At 45.1% G+C, this 22,668-nt stretch overlaps 1 long non-coding RNA gene across 1 annotated transcript in view; it reads left to right on the plus strand.

Moving 5' to 3' along the window:
• Positions 1–410: 410 nt before the first annotated feature.
• The window catches only part of LOC141993435 (uncharacterized), a 55,940-nt gene continuing 33,682 nt past the window's right edge, over positions 411–22,668 (plus strand). Inside the window, exons 1-2 of the long non-coding RNA XR_012640861.1 lie at positions 411–544; positions 15,047–15,134. This is a non-coding gene — a long non-coding RNA (uncharacterized LOC141993435). The remainder of the gene's footprint in view (positions 545–15,046; positions 15,135–22,668) is intronic.

Genomic DNA, 22,668 nt, shown 5'->3' on the forward strand with positions numbered 1-22,668 from the left:
ACAGAGGATTTAATCAGAAAAGTACACAAATACTCAAAGCTGCAAAAAAAACTTGCTGCAAAAAACCTGAAAACTGTTAATATACCAAAAGGAAAAGAAGCATTTCTGATACTTTTGGTGTTGAGTTCCTGAAATGTAGTACAATTTATTTGTATACCATATTGAGCCTATTTAAAATGCTCAGGGACTGGACAGTGCAATATCTTTTCTGGAACTCATGAAGGTCTGTAAAGAACATGACACTGAACTTTTGTATCCTGATGTATTGACCTTTTGGTGCTTTTGGCAATGCTGCTTGTTACAGTTGCAATTGCAGAAAAATGTTTTAGTGCTAAAAAGCATATCCTTAGTAGACTTCACAGCAGCCTGACAGAAGCTTGTTTTCAGCAACTGTTATTTCTTGCAGTAGACACTGACTTAATGTTAACCAACATTATGTTATGTTAACAACATTATGTTATGTTAACCAACACTGTTAACACAGAAGAGGCTGTGGATATCTTTATTTAGATGGCTCCATGGTGCATGGATTTTTGTTGAAATGGTGAGTGTACTGCTGTCTATTTCTATGCATATGATGAATGTGCATTTTTGATATGGTTTAATGTGTATAATATGTGTGTGTTGAACTTGGCCCTCCAAAAGAGGTCAAATTTAAATTCCTGCACATGCCCCTGCTCCTAAAGGTAGTTTATTATTTTGAGGGCAACTGCTATACCTAGAGTGACCAGACAGCAAGTGTGAAAAATCGGGACAGGGGGTTGGGGGTAATAGGAGCCTACATAAGAAAAAGCCCCAAATATCGGGAATGTCCCGATGAAATCGGGACATCTGGTCACCCTAGTTATATCTGGACCTTTCCTGCTTTTACCTTGAAAACAAGGTAGTGGCAAAAAAGCTTGCCAGGAGTTGAGGTCCATTCCTCTCTAATGAGAACCTCACAGCCGTAATCCATATGTTTATCACACCAAGACTGGATTACTCTAATTCCCTCTACCTAGGGATAACGATCAAAGCTACTCAGATTCCAATATGTGTAGTGGAGTCATAGGGTGGCAAGAGAATAGAGTAGTTCTGATTTTATTTTTCTGCTACTAGGCATGTTGTTGCATAGATATTTTGGCAATTGGTCTCCTATAAATAGGATAGAGAGATGATTATATAATTAGTGCTGAACAACCAAGAATTAGTCTGAGCCAATCATGCCTTCAGCCTGCGCTTCACTGCACACTCTACGGTGTGCACCTTATAGTCGTTAATTCATTAGGAGAGAACCTGTTCTATTTCAAAGATACTTGCCATCATTTATTGGACTGTCACGCAATCCAGCTCTTTTAAGACTTGATAGATGTTAGTCATCCTTTAAAGGAGCATTTTACTCATTCACCAATGTAAGTTTCATCAATGACTGTGGAAAATATTTGTTTCTAAGAGTTGGTATATTTTGAAAATACGTAGTATTACATTTTTTGTTTTCCAAGTATCATTGTTTTCCAAGTCTATTTGCCAGCTGATGCTTCATTTCACAGTCAAGATTGCCTAAGATGGAAATTAGCTTAGCAGTTTTCAAATGTTGCTCTGGGGACCAGTACACTTGGCAACTTGAATCCTTGCATCATTAGATACTGCAGAACCTGGAACTGGTGCAGCAAACAAAGGTGATTCCTCACTTGCTAAAATACCTTCTTTCATAAAATAGCACATTCATAGTGCCCATATGGCAGAAAAAGGAAGCACTTTGTCAGTAGGTTCCATGAGATAATTAGATTTCTTGGGTAGGGCTTCAAGGACAGTCTTTTCAGTATTTCTTATCTTTTGAGAGAGAGATTTTCAAGGTTTGTTTTCAGCATCTTACATGGATGGTCAATAGTTGTGATTTTTTCCCCCAAATTCAGCAAATCAACATATGAAACATGATTTTTCATTAGTTTTGTATATTGTGATAAGCCATCTCCATTTACTGTACCAGTGAAAATGGTGTACATGAGAACAGTTTGGAATGTTGGTGGTTGGTTGTCAAGGCAATGCAATTAGTAAATTGTCTTATCAAGTGGAAAACCAAAATTCCTTCCAGTAAAATTGATAAAATTAAAAGGAAAATGAGCTAATCTCATTCATTAGCTAAAGTTAATAAGAAAGTGAACCTGATTTTCAGAAGTGCTGAGCACTCACAACTTCAGTTGACATCCATGGCAGCTACAGGCACTCTGAAAATCAGGCTAAAATCTTTTAACATTGCCATTAGAAGGTTTATAAGAGTTCCTTGGGCATCTGAAAGAGGGAGCTAAAGGCCAGACTGCGGAGCCTTTACTTACATGGCTGAGCATTTACTCACACAAGTGGTCTCATTGAAGCTAATAGGTCAACATGTGTAATTGCTCACTAATGTGAGATAGGGCTCCACTACTGGCCCAAACAAATCAAATCCTGGTTATAATGGATGGAATAGCTGAAATTGCAGCCACTTGATGCCAATGTTATAAATGGAAAGCATGTAACCATAAACTAATCGGAGAGAGTGTGAAAATTTGGGGTTAGTAGAGGGAATAGAGCAATTTAAATGTAGAACCCAGCCTAAATAATATATATATATTATTATAATATTATATATATATATATTATATATATTATTTAGGCTGGGTTCTACATTTAAATTGCTCTATTCCCTCTACTAACCCCATATTTTCACACTCTCTCTGATTAGTTTATGGTTATTATTATTTATTACTTATTAGTTTATGGTATTCTTGTATACAATGGTCTTGGGAGAACTGCAAGAAAGTCTGATCCAGAATGGAGACATTCTAGAATCTTAGGCAAACAATCTTATACCATTCCCTGCTGGACTATATACATAGAGGAAACGCCTTCACTGCAAAATAAACTCATTGACATTCAGGGAGTCAGTGGAGTGACTGTAGCGCAAGAGTAATAAGTTCATCAAATTTCATTGTTGTAAAAAGTCTTCCTACCACTAGAGAGACGACAGGACCCGTTCACCATCTGTACTGGTGTTAAGCAGGGCTGTGTTATTGCCCCAATGCTTTTTTCCATCTCTCATGCTGTAATCTTGATTTCTTATTCATGACCGCCTTTCTTCTGGAATTGAGATTGAGTATCTCGTGGACGGCCAGCTCTTCAATCTGCAACATCTTCATTCTAAAACTAAAGTCACCAGGACTGTTATTACCGACCTCCAGTATGCTGATGACTGTGCTATTCTTGCACACACTGAAGCTGATTTGCAGTCCACCCTAGATCTCTTCTCAGGTGCCTATCATATCCTAGGACTTCCCCTCAACATTGGGAAGACTAAAGTGCTCCACCAGCCTGTCCCAGTACAAGTTGCCCCCATTCTCCCACTAATTGTCATTGGTGGTGAACCTATGCAAAACATTGCGCCAGAACAGCTGGCCCTGGGTTGCTCCAGCAGAAGCTGGTTGTGAAGTCAGCTGCACTAGCCACTGGGGATGTCACAGAGGTTGCAGAAAGTCACAGAATCTGTGACGTCTGTGAAAGAATCACAGCCTTACCTATAACTCCATTGAAATCAGTTCCGTGAGGAAGTTAGGCACTCAGTTGAACATGTATTATTCAATACATAGTATGTACAATCTAAAATGGTTACTGCTGGCTTCCTTAGTAAAGTGGCTATGTTCTATTCACCCTTTCCTTAGAGTTAAAATAAAAACAGCCAGCCAAAGTCTCCTCTCAGTTATGCTGCTGCAAATCCAGAATGACCCTGTTGATAGAACAGTTACTCTATATTTACACCAGAATTTGGCCCATAATTTTAAATAAACCATGCTTCTATTTTTAAATAACTCTGGAAAACTGCTGTAGTTCATGGAATCTATAAATGCACTGATGCATGGGGCTGAGTTGAAACACTAAACTAGTCTGCTACAGTTACAGGATTAATAGTATGAGCCAGCATATTTTGTATAGAATAGGGAATACCACTGATATTTTAATGGTAAAAAGGCATAAAGATATTTTTGGATATACACTCTAGCATGACAACTCTTAAATATGAAGTGTCTACAATGGTTCCACAATTGAAAACTAGAGATGGACCAGTTTGGATCCATATTCAAACTTGCCCAAATTTCAGTAGTTTTGGGTTTGCGTTTTGGGTCATTCCTTAGGTTTTGTTTTGATTCTATTGAGTCACTTTGGCTGACTCTGTTAAAGGTAAAGACATGCAAAATAGGGCTTAGGAAAATAAAGTCAAGGAGTAATATAGATAGATTCCTTTGTGGATAATTTGTGCTAAAGAAGATATTTAAGCATAAACACAAAAGCACCCATACCTGCTGATGCCATATTGAGCATTCCAAAGAAGATTGTGAGAGTACATATAAACTAAAAAGAAAAGGAGTACTTGTGGCACCTTAGAGACTAACCAATTTATTAAATTTATTGAATTTATTAAAGTCTCTAAGGTGCCACAAGTACTCCTTTTCTTTTTGCGAATACAGACTAACACGGCTGTTACTCTGAAACCTACATTTAAACTGTAACTAGAATCAGTGAGTCTTGTTTCATTTACCATTCTTATTAAAAGCTTTGCTGGAAGATTAGATTCACTTGGTACCAACTGCAGTTTTCATCACAATCTTCGATGAGGGGATGAGACATCAGAATTTCAATATCTAACACACATTGTGAAATATTTTTGATTATACTTTGAGATTTTTTAAAAAACATTTTATATTTTGACTGTTTGGCCTTTCCTATCTGTTAGCTGTAGTTTAGTAAGGCTGAAACATGAGAAAAGAACGTAAATAGCCTTGGCAACAAATGAAATTACAGAATATTGAAAAGGTCAAAGCAGTACAGCACACAACAATAATTTACAAAACACATGAGGTGTTCAAATTCGAATACATCATTTTTGTGACAGAAATTGCAAAGAGCACAGCAAATGACACAAAATGAATCCTTAGTGATTGACATAAGAATGGGAAAGAGTTCAAACTTCACCCATTCCTGATAAAAAAAAAAACCATTTTGTACCATCCTCAAAAGTGAAACTTGAATTGCTGAGAAAAACAAAATCAAAACGAACCAACCAAACACTCCACACAATTGCCATTTATATTTGTATTCTCTTCAGTGTTAGCAGTCTTACTATTGTTTTATTCTATAGTGCCCTAATGTGTGATATAATACTTAATAAAAGTTTACTCTGAAACAGATGTCTAGGAGCAGAACAAAGTAATGCTGCAATTCTAGATGATGCTGACATTTCGGTGGGCTACACTTGCCTGCTAATCTCATGTTTCCAAATTAATTTCCTTAGCTGATTGCACTTCAGTGATTGGTGAAAACATATGAGGTGGAAAATGTCATTTCTTTGTGAGGACACTCAAAAGATATGAACAGGAAGTGATAAGGTCAGGAAAATACCAAGGGGCAAATTAATATGGGGAGAGAGATGAAAATCACTGTCCGAATTGTTCTGTCAAGAGCCATTATGCCTTTATAGGGCACAAGACCTCCAGAGGCAACATGGAGATGAAGGGAAGAAGTTCTGGGCAATGGGAATTGCTACACTGTTAAAGCATGTAGTCAGGGATCCCTCCAGAACCCTCCCCATGTGTTGGCTAGTACACAGGTGCGGGAGTGTTGTAAGCAGCACTAACTGGAAATCACTTGTGCTCCAGCACTTGTATGCAAATTATTGCTCTCTTTGTGCAATGCACTATAAGGGGATAGGGCTCCCTGCACTCTAATGCACCCTGGAAGACCTAGCCATAATTGGGTTCCATGATTTTAAAATCAAATGGGATATCATTTTTAATTGATCTGTAATGGCATGTACATAACAATGGGTAATATTCTACCACCTTTATCCACAATGAGTAGGAACTTATTTTGTAAGTAGTCCTCTCACTGGGGCTACTCACAGAGTAAAGTGCTACCCCAGGTAAGTGTGGTTTAACATACCCAAATATTAGTACATGATGGTGATATATTTACTGTGCTCAGCACCTGAAGACCTGATTTTTAAAAGTTTGCACTCGGATTGATTTGCATGTTTCATTGATTGCTGCTGTTGGGGTATTATACTGCCTTCTTCAAGGAAACAGTTCTAGGTTGTTTTTTTTCCTAATAAAAAAATTTGTATCCATCCATCCTCTAATAAAACTTCAAGATTGCTAGGAAGCTGAAACCTTTCTGTCGAGATTTCTAGATAAATTCCTCTCTCTGCGTTAGATCTATATTTGCTAATTTGTGGGTGAGTTTTTATTTCCAGTTGATTTACGCATAAGCCCTTTCTCTGTTTTACTATCCAATTTCTGCTTCCAAACTACATATCTTTGTGTTACAACTAAGTGGCATAATTCCCCAAAGGATTCACTAAATAGGGTCCACTTTTTAATGTTATGATGGTTTGTAGGGGTATCTTTTTATAAGATGTTCCTTAAACAACTGTGTTGTTGCTGTCAAATTTATTGGAAAGTCTCATCCATTTTCCAGTCATTCATTGCTAGGGATTGAACTAGTACTGCCTTTTGACATTAGCCTGAATAAAAAATGATCAGATCTCAGCTGGTATAAATTGGCATTATTCCATTCAAAGATCTATGCCAATTTACACAATCTAAGGGCCTGGACCAAAATCTTTACTAAAATTAATAGTGACAATGTAATATAAAAGTAATGGTGTACCATACAAATTATTCCTTTTTTTTTTACAATATAAATTATACATTATGTTCTTCACAACTGGTGCATCACACTTTCAAAAAAGAAATTCAAACACTAGTTTAGTTAAAAGAAATGCATTATTCAGTTCATCGCTTCAGAGAAAAAAAAGTACAAAGTATGGAGTAATCAATAGCTGGAGATGGGCAAAGTTGTATGGTGCTTAAAATTAGTTGTCTCATATATTTTTAAAGGAGAGCAAGCCTGTCCTGGAGCCCCATTGCAGGGCTCTCTAAAGAAGAGGAAAACTACCCATGCTACACTTGTTCTAGGAATAAACAGCACACTTCAGACACCAGAGTTCTTTGTCCAGGTAAAAGGTGCCAGAGTCAATACTCTTGATTTTAAAGGCATCTCAAACAACCCCTAAAATCTGAAGCATTTAACATGGAAATAGCAGACTGTTTGATATTAGGCAGGACTGAAAGGAAGCAAGCGACGATTCAAAGAATGACGCAGTTCCAAACTGGTTTGGGCAGATGATGATAAAATAATATGTCAACATCAGAACCTTTAGGCCAGGAGGAGGAGGTGCTTTGGGGAAGATAAAGGAGTTAGCTTTCCCCATAAAGCTCAGAGACTTTGGTGGAACAGACACACACTGGACCTGGACATGTAGGGTGAAATTCTGGCTCCACTGATTGGCCCTCTGTCATTCATAGGTTTCTAAGGTATCAGACATTTTGCAAGATGGATTCAGAAAGTCTGTGAAGTAAGATAAAAGAAGTGGGTTAGCCTCTTGAGAAATGTTTTTTCCTAGCAAAGTGTTGCTTCTTTATTCAATGGGGAATAGTGGTGTCCATTGGTGGATACAAGTGAATTCCTGAGTTCACCAGGATTTATAATGTAGCTTATAACAGAATTTTCTATATAATTTCTTCGCTGACCTCTTTTTACTTTCTGGGTAAAGTTCAAGTTACTCAGCTTCACTCTTAATGCTCTGTACAGCTTAGCCTCATATGCATATTCATCTGCCACGTACACTTGAATGTTACTATACTACTGCTTAGGATTGTTTTGACAGCCTTTTTTCTGTGCACCAAACATCCTCAATCTCCATTTCAAATTCCTCCTCAAAACTTCACTCCTTTTGCCTGGCTTCCTACTTTTGTTTCCTCACCTGCAGTGCCTGCTCCTTCCCTCTTCCATTACCTGATTCTCCTTTATAAACTATCAGAACTTGTCAACTTTGCTGGCAACATCATAAGAAGATTCTCATGATAGTTATTTATTTTAACATGACCTTCCTTTCTTTCCTGTTTCTTTTAGTGTGTGACTACTTCCTTGTTTAGCACATACTATGTTTGCCTGTTTTTGACTATAAGGTGTTGGGTGTGACTTTTAAAATTATCTGCACACTGCTGTGCAAAGTTATTTCATTATGTTAGGGTAAGATTGTGTCTTCAGGCACAGCCCCAAGTAGTAGGTCGTGCATTGGCCCAGGAGGAATTCAAGAGACTTTATGCCTCAGAGATATAATGCAGTGATGAGCTGGAGCCGCTTCGCACCGGTTCACTAGAACCGGTTGTTAAATTTAGAAGCCCTTTTAGAACTGGTTGTTCCGCAAGGGACAACCAGTTCTAAAAGGGCTTCTAAATTTAACCAGCCAAAAGTGGCGCTTTAGGCACCGACTCCATGGGTGCTCCAGCCCTGGAGCACCCAAGGGGAAAATTTGGTGGGTGCAGAGCACCCACTGGCAGCTCCCCGCCCCACCCCTGGCCCCAGCTCACCTCCGCTCCACCTCCTTCCCTGAACGCGCCACCCCGCTCTGCTTCTCCGCCCCCCCAGGCTTCCTGCGAATCGGCTGTTCATGCGGGAAGCTGGGGCAGGCTGAGAAGCAGGCCGTGGCTTCCCACTCAGGCCCAGGGAGGCGGAGGTGAGCTAAGGCGGGGGGCGCGAGGGCCGCCCGCGCTGCAGCAGGTAACCCGGGGTGGGGGACACACGCAGGGGAACCGCTCCCCACCCCAGCTCACCTCCGCCACCCTCGGCCTGAGTGTGAAGCTTCCGCCTGCTTCTCAGCCCTCCCCGGCTTCCCGCCAAACAGCTGATTTGCGGGAAGCCGGGGGAGGGGGCGGAGAAGCAGAGAGGGGCAGCGCGTTCAGCAGAGGAGGTGAAGTGGAGGTGAGGTGAGCTGGGGCCAGGCGTGGGGTGGGGAGCTGCCGGTGGGGGCTCTGCACCCACCAAATTTTCCCCATGGGTGCTCCAGCCCCGGAGCACCCAGGGAGTCGGCGCCACTTTTGATGTGATCAGTGGGGGAGTGGCCGCTTCCCCTGCTCCCCCCCTAGCTACGCTCCCTCGCCCCTAGGAGCCAGAGGGACCTGCCGGATGCTTCCTGGGAGCTGCCCCAGGTAAGCACCTCCAGGACTCCCCACCTTGCCCCCCGGCAGGTCCCTCTGGCTCTTAGGGGCGGGGTGGGGTGGGCACCCACTACAGTGGCCCACGAGACCCTCCTGCCCGGTTCTGGGGGCAGTCAGGGGACGGGGAGGGGCGTGGATGGGGTAGGGGTCCTGGGGGGGGCTTCAAGGAACGCAGGGGGTTTGGATGGGGCAGGAGTCCCGGGGGGCGGGGGTGGGCAACGACCTCCTCGTGGGGTGAGGAGGGAACCCGTTGTTAAGATTTTGGCAGCTCATCAGTGGATATATATCATAGTTATAATCCTTTTTTCAATGTGTAACATACTTCCCCAGAGCAGCCAGTCATTGGAACAATGCCATGGCTGCCTGCCTAGTACCCACCCACTTGCTCTTGAGCTTCCCTCAGCACCTGAAGCTAAGTTCTGGGTATCCCTAATGCAGCTGGGAAGCAGAGGGGGAGGATGTCCTTCCTTTTGCCTGCTTGCACAATCTATCCCTAAACATTTAATATAATGTCATTGTTACTTCTCATTTGGGTAAATGTCTTACTCACTTGAAAAGGAGTTTGTGCCTGAATTAGGACATCTGGATTGGTTCATGTAATAAACTCGTGCCATTGTGTGACTGAATGTGCAGCGTACATGAATATAAATTAGAAACTCTTTTGGGTAGATGAGGATAGAGTCAGATACACATGACTCATTAATACAAGTGTTGAGGTATTATAGCTCTGTGCTTTGTACTGGGAGTTCACAACATTGTGATGCATTTGTTATTTTGTTTCAGTGGGAGGAGGATGCTTTCAGCTGTCATTCTGAATTAAAGAAAGGGAAATCTCTCATCAATCTGTTTCCGTCCTCTAGGGACAGTAAGAATTGACTTTGAACATTTCTGTACTTTGTGGTGAATTGTTCTGTTGGGGCTGGAGGAGAGAAAGAAGAAAGAATGAAAGGCACGAGGAAGAGATCTAGATAAAAAGATTGTATAGTTCAAAGTAGAGGAAAACTGGAATCAAACAAAATTTGTTTTCTTTTTCCTCTCTATCTTAAGCCCAGATTCATCAAGGTACTAAATATGTGCCTAACTTTATGCATGTTAAGAGTCCCATTGACTTCATTGGGGCCACTCATGCTCAGAGTTGGGCATGGGCTTAAGTATCTTGCTCCACTCTCATGTCTAACAGAGGGTTTTTTAATTGTTAATAGTATTTAGTCCAGGCTTTGCAATAAATATATTTAAATTTCCTTCCCCCCTACTTTGTAATTCAGATTTTAAAGCTGCCTGAAATTAATATAGAGTGATACCTTTTCAGGTGTGAACAATCATGTATTATGGACAGCTGCTAGAGTTTAATGACCGTAGGACTTGAAGATGATTGGCTGTAAGATGCATAAGGGGTATAATTAGTTTTCCATAGAAATTAAATTATCCCTTTTTTAGCACCCGACCAGATGTGCTCAGTAATTTCTCTGTGCATGTTTGATATATTATTTCTTGTACACAGATGGAAGCACTAAAATGGTGTTTTGTAAAATCATAGTCCATAGGCAGTTCCTCAAATGACACATTCCTGTCTAGATCTTTAAGAGTCAGGCACATGTTTTGTGACTGAAATCACGATAGCATTTTGGTCCCATGCATGCTATCAGCTAGTGTTGTGTTGCACAGAGTAGGTTATTAGGAGAGAGTTTATTTTAAGGATGATTTTAAAAATATTTAATGGAAGAATCTCAGCTGACAGGACAGGACATGTCTTCTGTTTATATTTAGGGACAAATCCAGGAGCCTTAACTCAGTTTCTACTCTGTCCTTTCTCAGGCAAAGTCAGTGGGAATTAGATCAAGTAAGAACCACTAGCCCTTAGAAATTATGCCATCTAGAGTGAAGAGAAGTTTCAGAGTAACAGCCGTGTTAGTCTGTATTCGCAAAAAGAAAAGGAGTACTTGTGGCACCTTAGAGACTAACCAATTTATCTGAGCATGAGCTTTCGTGAGCTACAGCTCACTTCATCGGATGCATACTGTGGAAACTGCAGAAGACATTATACACACAGAGACCATGAAACAATACCTCCTCCCACCCCACTCTCCTGCTGGTAATAGCTTATCTAAAGTGATCATCAAGGTGGGCCATTTCCAGCACAAATCCAGGTTTTCTCACCCTCCGCCCCCCCCCCCCCCACAAACTCACTCTCCTGCTGGTAATAGCCCATCCAAAGTGACCACTCTCTTCACAATGTGTATGATAATCAAGGTGGGCCCTTTCCTGCACAAATCCAGGTTCTCTCACCCCCTCACCCCCCTCCAAAAACCACACACACAAACTCACTCTCCTGCTGGTAATAGCCTATCCAAAGTGACCACTCTCCTTACAACATGCATGAAAATCAAGGCGGGCCATTTCCAGCACAAATACAGGTTTTCTCACCTCCCCCCCCTTTTTTTTTCCAAAAAAACACACACACACAAACTCACTCTCCTGCTGGTAATAGCTTATCCAAAGTGACCACTCTCCCTACAATGTGCATGATAATCAAGGTGGGCCATTTCCAGCACAAATCCAGGTTTTCTCACCCCCCCACCCTCACACACACACAAACTCACTCCCCTGCTGGTAACAAGAAGAGATGGGTAAATAATAGGTTTTTTTTGGTTTGCTGACAATTTAGAAAAATCAATCAGAATTTTTTGTTTTTGTTTTGTGTCAAACCAAAAGGCCAAACAGATGTTTTGTTTTGATTTAACCTTTTAAACTTTTTTAAAAGTTAAAAAAAATAAAATCAAGGGAAATTACTAAAAACAACCCCTCATTTTTCAAACAAAATTCTCCATTTAGAACATGTTGCAAATGCAATTATTTTAGGACTTCTCTTGTTTCAATAAAAAATATTTTTGTTTTTGCAAAATTGCCAAAAATTTGTGGGATGTTTCAGCATCGATGAATCGGCATTTTTTTGCTGAAAAAGGTTTTGGTGAAAAAAACATTTGCCATGCTCTAAAAACAAGGCTCACTGAGCTGTAAATCTGGAGTAACTACATGGAAGTTAGCAAGTTTTTCCATTGACTTAACTGGGGAGCAGGTTCAGCTCTCTGGGATATATTCTACCCTGGACCGGTGTAGAGCGCTGCACAAATATAAACACAAAGTCAATAGGGATGACTAGGATATAGAGTAACTCCACAATCAATTCCTTAGTGAGTAACAAAAATCCCATGTGTTGTATATAAAATATATACACTTTTTTTCAGCACTGCTGGTACTGAAAAAATATTTTCTGTATGAAAGTTTTGATGTGAAATATTTCTATTTATATGAAAACATTTTGTATTTGCTATATTGTTTATTATTGCCTTTAAATAGTAGGTCTGAGCAAAACCTTAGCTAGAGAAAGGATCCTTTAGGAAGGAAGGTAATGCAGATATTGCCAAATATTTGATTGCAGCAGTTTGCTGCTACCTCCAAGTTTTCTTTTGAATTTCATCTTTGAACAAACCCTCAAAATCAAAGTGACACTTATCTGAAACCAGCAGGTCTTGCCTGGTTTTATATCAAAACCAGAACTGAGGCAAGTTCTTTTGAAAACAGGCCCATGGTTACTCCAAAGTTCTGCAAACTTTAGCTTCTCTTTCTACAAACATGGAATTTGTGTGTAACAAACTAGAGAATATCCCCAAGAAATACAGTAACTCCTCACTTAACATTATAGTTATGTTCCTGAAAAATGCGACTATAAGCAAAACGATGTTAAGCGAACCCAATTTCCCCATAAGAATTCATGTAAATAGGAGGGGTTAGGTTTCAGGGAAATTTTTTTTTGCCAGACAAAAGACTATATACACACACACTAAGTTTTAAACAAACAATTTAATACTGTACACAGCAATGATTATTGTGAAGCGTGGTTGAGGTGGTGGAGTCAGAGGGTGGGATATTTCCCAGGGGATGCCTTACTGCTAAATGATGAATTAGCAATTGGCTGAGCCCTCAAGGGTAAACTCATTGTTGTTAATTGAGCCTTACACTCTACAAGGTAGCACAAATGGAGGGAGGGGAAACAGCATGGCAGACAGAGACAGAGACGTACTCTGTGTGTGAGAGAGAGAGACACATTGTCCCTTTAAGTAAGCTGACCCACTCTTAAGTATACTGCTTTGTTAAGTTAGTCAGCAAGCTGAGACTGCAGCAACTGCTGCCAGGAAGCTCCCTCTGTGTCCTGAGCCCTGTTATGTGTCCCCCCTGCACTATGGAGAGGAGGTAAGCGGGGTGCAGGAGCAGGGGGAAGGGGGACACCCTGCCATTAGCCCTCCTCTTTCCCCTCCCCCCCAGCAAGCAGGAGGCCCTGGAGAAAAGCACATAGCAGTGTGGGGATGGACAGCTGACCTGCTGGCAATTGATAGCCTGCTGGGCGGCTGCTGCACAGGGAACTTAGGGGAGCGGGGAGCTGATAGGGGGCTGCCAGTCCACCCTGGTTGCAAGCCCACACCAGCTAGCTGCAACGAGCTGCTCTTTCTGCAAGCAGTGGACAAAGCAGGCGGCTGCCAAGTTATAAGGGAGTATTGCACAACTTGAAATGAGCATGTTCCCTAATTGATCAGCAACGAAACAACGTTAACTGGGACGACTTTAAGTGAGGAGTTACTGTATGTCCAAATCCAAATCCACCTCAGATAGCTAGTTTAGGATCTGGATTTTGTAAATGATCCTTAATGTTATTTTGGGGCGAGAAACAATCACATCCTCACATCTGAACACTGTGCAAAGTCTGGAATAGTTGAAAATTAGATATCTGTCTTGTAATTTGAGCCCATTTCCACAATAAAAGAAACCCAAAGCCAGGTAGGTTTTGCATGGTTTGGGGGTTTATTTGAGACATCTTGCACAACCGGTATGGACAGTACATTTGCATGCACAACAGGTATGGACAGTTTCTTTTGGGGCACCATGGGAATCCTCATTTCAAACGTAGGCCTCTATATGACTATGAGACAGCATATGATGAACTTTTTGAACACTTCATATTGCATTAAATGTAATGCTGAGCAAAGATCATTTATACATTATGTATGATAATGCCTCAGGAACATTATTATGGAGTAAAATCGAAAGGAGTGCAGAAGAATACTAAGAAATCATTTCAGATTAAATTCAACTTTATCACTTGTGGGAGATACCTCCCACTTAGGTGAACAATGTTATCACACCATTAAATTTATTTCTGCCAACCTTTATGAAAAGTGTTCTCATGATTGCTTGAGCCACCTCTGCCTGTTCTATCTTTATGTATATATCTTTGCTCACATTTTTTCTAAAAGAAAACCACAGCCATGGTATGCTCTAGGGAGATGGTAAATGGATTTTTCAGGACTTTGGAATCCATTTCACTCTCTTTCTGTAGCACCACAAACAGACGGCCTTTCAGAGCCATCATACACTTCACCTTGACTTCAAAACAAAACAAAAGCAAGCAAACAAAAAATACAACTGAAATATCTACTAGAAAACTCCTTGGAGGTTTACTTTACTCCCCTGACTGCCTCCTACCCTTCAGACCTTTTCCATGCAGACATTTCTTACTATTCTGAAAACCCAGAGGTTTATTTTTTAGTGAAGATTGCTGAGTAGTAAGTGGCGTTACAGGTCGTATCATGTGCAAAAACCTAAGCACTTAATAGCAAGGAAAGGAGATAAATAGTTAAGGACATAATAAATCTTCCACTGAACACAATGGGCCAGATTCTTGGCCCCAGCTGCTTTGTGCTATTGAAAATTGCCCTATGGGGCAGGCGAGGATTCCTCTCTTAACCTCTCCATTCATATGTCAGGGCAGGGACATGCCAGGAGCTGGCAAGGCAGAGTCATGCCTAATGCCCTAATGAGCCTGGTCTAGGGTCAGCACTGTTTTGGTCCAGGGAAAAGAGGTGATTTGGAAATGTTCAGAAGTTTATTTAAAATATACCTTTTTTTTCTTTATTTTACAGTGGAATTTAAAGAAGAAGGAAAATCGGCTACAGGATTGTCCTATTGCACCGTACTGTAAGCAAGGTTTAGAAAGTCTCTTGCAACCAGGTAAACCAACCACTGTACAACAGCACCGGGAACAGCTTCTCAGGGAGCCCTGCCTTAGGAAATCTCCCCTGTTACTGTGTCAGGAGACCATCCGACTATAAGCAGGGCTCAGAGACAAGCCTGCATTTCCTAGGACACAGCTGAGTCGCATCTATTTCTGCTCTGTAAGGCTCTGTTGAGTTTGTGCACTGTAGCCCCTGTTGTGAGCAAGTCTAGCTTGTACAGAACTCGTGCCAGGAACTGGGTTACTGCCTTAGCCCTTCATTGTGTTGTCTTGTACCTAGACCACTTGAGAATGGTTTGTGGGAGGTCTTCCAGGTGGTCAGTGAGGACCTGGAACTGCACCATCATGTTGCTAGGCTAATAGGATATATAGCTGAGACTGAGGCATTCCTGTGAGACGTTTCCTTTAGTGACAGCTAGGGAGGTGGGCACATCCATTCTGAGCCACACCCATTGATTGCCTAGGGCTTTGAAGTATGAAGCCTAATGCTTACTTTTAAGTGATGGTACTGCCCTTAAATGGGAAAATGCTTTGGGGAAGAATTAAATAATGCCAAAATGTTCCTTGATCTCTCTCAATCCCAGCTCTCAAGCCTGTTTTGCAGAAATGTCCTCCAGGATATTCCGTGAAAAATTGATTTGTTTCACCAGGGAGTTTTCATTTCCTTGCTTTTGCAAGGTTGCAGCAGACGTGTAAAATCACCTGAACATCATTGTATGGCTGCATAATAGGCTGTATTGAGAAAAACAAGAATGCAGATTGAATCTTTTCAAAGCAAAACATGACCAAATTTAAAACAATATAATCCAACAGCATCTTTTAAAAGTTTTCCCTTTAACATGTTTAATTCCTTCTGGTAAGCTTTTTTCTAATGCAGACATTATCACCTGGTATAATATTTCCACAAGGTCAAATCTGCACTGAAGTTAAGAAAAAAATCAATATTTGTTAATAGATGCTATTGTTTATTCATCCTTTAATCAGTTAAACAAATAATCAGTATAGCAGCTTAAGCAGTTGTAGAAGGTTATCTCTTATTGCAGTCTACTCATGAGTGATGGTCTTTCTAAAATGAGAAAGCACAAGGAGATAAGAGAGAAGGGACACAAGAGAAGGGGAAATTCAGAAGCTGATGGAACATTTTCCAAATACTCTCAGCAACAGGATGAACATTATAAAAATGAGTTGTTTCTGGTTCCTGACTCTTTAAGCAAAGGTTTTTCAAACTGTGATGTCCTAGTAAAACTTGCACATAAAGGAGAAGAACAATGGTTTCCAGTCACACTATAACATGGCAGTAGTGAGCCTGAGTTCCATTATTTAGAACTTGGCTGATCGCAGTAATATAGACCAGGGCCACTGGGCAGGTAACAAAATATTCATCTCCACTACTAGATAAAAGTTGTCACACTTTGTTTTGAGCTCTATATAGGCGGCACATTAGATCTTTGTGGAAGGGATTTCAGAATTATCTGGTAGAGCCCCTTCTAAAATGCTCTCTTCCCACAGCACAGGACAGTAAGTGGTGTTACCCTTGTGTTATTAGTTTTGATATTAAATTCATTCTGCCATCAAATTGAACTCTAGGTTAAATGTTTGCACTTAGAATACTGGGGAAATCAGACTATGCAAAATTTGTTGACTTCTAACTGTTGCCCTTCTCATCGAAGCATCTGGCTTTTCACCAACATTTTAAAGTTTTGCTCCTGTTTGTGCATTTGAACAACACTTCCTTCCTCACTCTGCCCTCTTTGAGCCCTAAAATCTCAATAGAGCAAAGCACTTGCTTAACTTTAAGCGCTTGGCTGGATTAGGATTTAAGTATGAATTTGGTATGAAATTCCTCTTCCACCTCATTTGATAGGAAAACTGTGCCACCACACTTTGATTTCTTCTCTCAGCAGTGCCAAAGGACCACCCAAAAATGAGGCCCCATTGTGCTGGGGCTGTACAAACACAGAGTAGTAGATAGTCCCCTCCCTGAAACACTTACAATCAACATAGGCAGGAAAGATGAAGAAAGTGATATAACATTGTAGGGAGGCTAGCCAGGGCTCGTCTCTCTCCGGGGCAGCAGGGAACCTTTGAGAATAGCTCTTGCGGGGGATTAGTCTGGCCACAGGAGTCTTCTTCTAGGCCTTAGTGAAGGTACGAATAATCACAGTGAGCCCTGGCCCTGGGTCAGGGTGGGTGAGTCAGGTGCTCAGGCCCTCAGGGAGGGGCTGAGCAGTAACAGTATAGAGTAACAGTAGGTCCAGGCCCTACGTTCCAAAGGGCCCGGGAGAGGGGGAGACTGCCACCCGTGAGTTGGGTGGCAGGGGGGGACTCAGGCCCTCCCACTCCACTGCGTCCCAGCCAGGGACCCTAGCAGCAGCAGAAGACCCGTTGCTGAGTCAGTGGGGATCCTGGCCATAACACACTGACATGGCTTCGGGCAGGGCTGCAGCCAGATTAGGGTCAGCTGCCCCTGGGCTACTTGGACTCCCCGTCTTGAGGTACCTGGGTCAGGGTGGTGTCCTCAGGGGGATCCAGCACCATGGGTTCCTCGGGGTAGCTGGCCAGGGACAGACTCGGTAACTCCTCCGGGTAGCTGGCGCGGGGCAGGTCGGGCCAGTCCTCAGGTCTTCCGCAGGCCACTGGGCTTTCCCACTTGCGAGCTATGCCGGAGGCGTCTGGCCTCCCCGGCGGCTGCTTCCCCAGTGAGCCCTGAGGTCGGGCCTTTGTACTCCCGGGGCAGCACCTGACTCTCTGGGGGGCAGTCCTCAGAGCTCCCTGGCTCCGCCCACTCTGGTGTCCAGAGGGGCTCGTCTCTCTCCAAGGTGACAGGGAACCACACCGCCTCACTACACACACACACCCCTCCTCAAGTCTGGCTCCCGCTCATCAGGGCCAGGCTCTTCCATCCCTCCTAGGCGGGACAGGACGTCAGCATTCGCATGGTCTTTGCTGGCTCTATGCCGGATGGTGAAAGCGGAGGGCTGTAATGCCAGGTACCCACGCAGTAGTCTAGTATTGTTGGTTTTCATTCTTGTTAACCACTGGAGTGAGACATGGTCCGTGACTAGTGTAAATGGGGCCCAGAGGAGGTAGTACCGCAGGGCATCACAGGCCTATTTCACCGCGAGTGCTTCTTTCTCTATTACTGCATAGTTTTTCTCACAAAGGAATAATTTCTGGCTAAGATATAAGACCGGGTGGTCTTCTCCATCGATTTCTTGGGACAGGACGGCCCCGAGCCCTACCTCCAAGGTGTCCATGTGGAGGATAAAGTCACGGTCAAAGTCCAGGCTATATAGGACTGGCTTCTGACAGAGGCACTCCTTGAGTGTCCAGAAGGCGTCTTCATATTCTTGGGTCCACGGCATGCGCTGGGAGCTGTCCGTAGTCAAAAGTCCCATCAAGGGGGCTGCGATGGAAGTGAACTGGGGGATGAATCGCCGATAGTAGCTGGCGACCCCAGGAATTGTCGCACTTGGCGATTCGTGGTGGGTGGCGGGCAGGCCGCCCGTGCTTGAACCTTCCCCATGATGGGTTTCACTTGTCCTCCCCCTATGGTGCATCCAAGGTATGTTGCCTCTTGCCACCCAATGCGACGCTTCTTTGGATTGGCCATTAGTCCTGCCTTTCGCAGGGATCTCAGGACCGCGGCTACGCGTTCCAGGTGGTCCTCCCACTGGCAGCTGAAGACTATGATGTCATGCAAATACGCCACTGCATAGTCTTGATAGGGCTGTAGAAGGTGATCCATTAGTCGTTGGAACGTCGCTGGGGCCCCATAGAGGCCGAAGAGCATCCAGGTAAATTGATAAAGCGAATGCCATCTTCTCCTTAGAGATGAGGTTGAGCGGGATCTGCCAGTACCCCTTACTGAGGTCGACGTTGGTGATGAAATGAGCCTCCCCTAGGTCTGGATGGCATGATGGACCAGGGTCATGTTACCAGGTGAGACCGTAAAGGTTCTCCTGAAAGCCTGCAGGAGACATTGGGCCTGTTTTCACTGCTCCTCCATGAGCGTGTCGCCGAGATGGGGGCCTGCGGCGTCCTCTGTCAGGGGCGTGCGGGGACCCAACTCTGGTTCCAGTGGGTAGGGGTTAATTAATAGGCCCTCCTGCTCCCGTCATGGTTTCAATAGATTCACATGATATCGCTGCATCTTCTTGTCGGGCTGGTGGACCTCAGAGGTGATGGGCCTGATCTTCTGGGCCACCTCATAGGGTCCCTGCCAATGGGCCAGCAGCTTTGATTCACTCGATGGTAGGAGGAGCAGGACCTAATCACCCGGTTCAAAGGCACGGACCTGCACTTCTTGGTTATAGGTTCATGCCTGGGCTTCCTGCGTGCTAGGGCTCCGGCCTCAGAGAGGTGCTCCTGGAACTGGAGAACATACTTCAGGAGGCCCTGGCTTGGAGATAGAGACTGCCTCAATGTCTCCCGCATTAAGGTTAATAGGCCTCATGGGCGGTGGCCATATAGTAGCTCGAATGGGGAAAATTTTGTTGATGACTAGGGTACCTCATGGATCGCCAGCAATAAGGGCAGGAGTAGCTGGTCCCACCGGTGTAGCTCCTCTGCGGGGAACTTGCGCAGCATCTCCTTCAGGGTTCGATTAAATCGTTCCACTAGTCCATCTGTCTGTGGGTAGTAGACAGAGGTACGTAACTGTTTAACTGCCAGGAGCTCGCATACCTGCTGCAACAGCCGGGCGGTGAAGTTGGTGCCCTGGTCCATTAAGATTTCACTCGAGTGGGCCTGCCCTGGGAAGTTCGCCGGCGATGGTCCGGGCGGTGGTGCTCTGCAATGGTAAGGCTTTGAGGAAACAGGTGGCATAATCAGCGATGACCAGCACATACTGGAATCCAGCAGCACTTTTCGGAAGCGGACCCACTATGATTCTGTGAAGTCCATGGGCACCCGCTCAAATGGCATCTCCACTATGGGCATGGGAACCAAAGGGGCCTTGGGTACCCATGGGGGAGCTGCTAACTGGCACTCCGGGCAGGAGCTACAATAGCTCCTCACCTCCTGGTGAACCCTGGGCCAGAAGAACCGCATCAAAATCCGGGCGAGGGTCTTTTCAAGTGCCCTGCAGCAGGGATGTCGTGTGCGAGCTTCATTACTGCTCATCGGTGGCACTGAGGCACCAGCAGCTAGATGTGTGGTTCTCCCATGCTGGGATCCTGTTCCACCTGGTAAAGACAGTCACGGTGTAGCTCAAACTGGGGCCACTGATTTGCGCAATGTGGATCGATCACGGCCCCATCGACAGTGGCTAGTTGTCCATAGGCCCAACTAAGGGTGGGGTCTGCTCTTTGATCGTGGCAAAAGTCAGTGTTAAGTCAGGGTTTGATAGCCGACCCAGATGGGGCATCCTCGGGTTCCTTGGTCCCTCCCTCGGGGTCTAGGGTCTCCTCTGCCTCCTCCAGTTGGGCCTCGGGGCAATCTCCTTCCAGCACAGGGGTCAAGTGGAGGATCTCCTCGAACACTGGTCAGTCTCGCCCCAGAATCACCAGGTAGGCTAGTCAAGGAGCCAGGCCAACAACCATCCATCGTGTGACCTCGGCCACCATTAGTGGGACCCGGGCACTGGGGTATGGCTGCATGTTGCCGTGGATACATTGCAGCCAGATTGTCCCCAGGTGGGATTTGGCCCAGGGCCCCAAGGTCTGATGGATTAGCATCTGTCCACAGCCCGAATCGCTCAGGGCCAGGGTTGGATGGGCCCCGACAATTACCGGAACCGTGATCTTGTGATCTTGGGGACCTGTGGCAGCCGGGCCCGGGTCTCTCCTGCACAGATGTGGCCGAAGCTGCAGTCCATCTCAGTGCAGTCACACTGTAAGTGTCCATATTTCCCACATACAAAGCAGGCCCCGAGTTCCAGGCGACCACTCCGGTGGGGGCTCCCATCAGGCCCCTGAGAGGATTCCGACAGGTCCTCGGGACACTCAGCACAGGGGGTGCGGATCCTTATCAAGGTGGGAGCTCAGGGCATCTAGCCCAAAGCCCCGAGCGAGCCTCTTGCCCGCGGGGGAGACTCTGCACTTTGGTCTGAGCGCCCCCTTTCTTTTCGAGGTTCAGACGCTCTGGTCCTGGGGGGGTGGGCTCTGGTAGCTGGCCCCACCAGCGCTTTGGCTGCGGGGAAGTCTTCTATCAAAGCTACGGCTGTGGCTAGTGTTGCTGGCTGATGGCAAAGCACCCAGGGCTTTTCTTGCGCCAAGAGGATGTGTACAAATTGTTCTAAAATAATTTGTTCCGTGACCTTATCCACAGTCTTCCTCTCTGGCTGTTGCCACCGCTTGCATGCTTCCTTCAGCTCTTGGGCCACCAACTGGGGTCTGGTGCCGGCCGGATAGGTCTGGCTCCGGAACCGCTGCTGAAAGGTTTCTGGGCTGATGTCCAAGGCATCCAGAATCGCTGCCTTTACCTGGTTATAGTCCCGTGTATCCTCCATAGACAGCCCTCTGTATGCTGTTTGGGCTGTCCCGGTTAAGTATGGGGCCAAGAGAGTGGCCCATTGGTCAGGGGCCCACCCTGCAACCAGTGCTACTCTCTCAAAAGTTACCAAAAAGTTACCAGGGTCATCATCGGGTCCCATCTTGGTCAGCTGCACTGGCGCAGCGGTGCGGGGTGACCTGTCCGCGTCTCCCGGCTGGGGCTCTGTAGGGCGCGGCAGCGCTGTCGCCAGCTGCTGCCGGCATTGCCGCTGTTGTTCCTGGTTCTGAACCCCCAGGTCCCGAATCAGCTGCTGTTACTGTGCTCCCAGCTGCTGGATGAGCTGCTGCTGCTGTTGGAGTTGGGCTGCCTGCTGCTGCTGGAGCTGGGCTGCCTGCTGCTGCTCCTGGATCTCAGTCAGGAGCTTGATAAGTTTGTCCATATCCATGGCTCATTCTGGGGTACGTTCCCCCCCCCAGACCCCTTCTCACACAGGTGTTGTGGGATCGTGCCCACGTTCTCCACCACGTATAGGAAGGCTAGTTGGGGCTCGTCTCTCTCCGGGGCAGCAGGGGACCACACCGCCTCGCTACCTTTGGGAATAGCTCTTGTGGGGAATTTGTCTGGCCACGGGAGTTTTCCTCTACGGCCTAGGTCAGGGCGGGGCACTGGTGAGTCAGGTGCTCAGGCCCTCAGGCAGGGGCTGAGCAGTAACAGTATAGAGTAACAGTAGGTCCAGGCCCTAGGTTCCAAAGGGCCCGGGAGAGGGGGAGACTGCCACCCGCGAGTTGGGTGGCAAGGGGGACACAGGCCCTCCCACTCCACTGCGTCCCAGCCCGCTGCTGAGTCAGTGGGGATCCTGGCCGCAACACACTGACATGGGTTCTGGCAGGGCTGCAGCCAGACTAGGGTCAGCTGCCCCCGGGCTGCTCCAGACTTCCCCTCTTGAGGTACTTGGGTCAGGGTGGTGTCCTCAGGGGGATCCAGCACCATGTGTTCCTCGGGATAGCTGGCCGGGGTAGACTCGGCAACTCCTCTGGGTAGCTGGCACGGGGCAGGTCAGAACAGTCCTCAGGTCTTCCGCAGGCCGCTGGGCGT

Source organism: Natator depressus, chromosome 9 (genome assembly GCF_965152275.1).
Source record: "Natator depressus isolate rNatDep1 chromosome 9, rNatDep2.hap1, whole genome shotgun sequence".
Taxonomy (NCBI): domain Eukaryota; kingdom Metazoa; phylum Chordata; order Testudines; family Cheloniidae; genus Natator; species Natator depressus.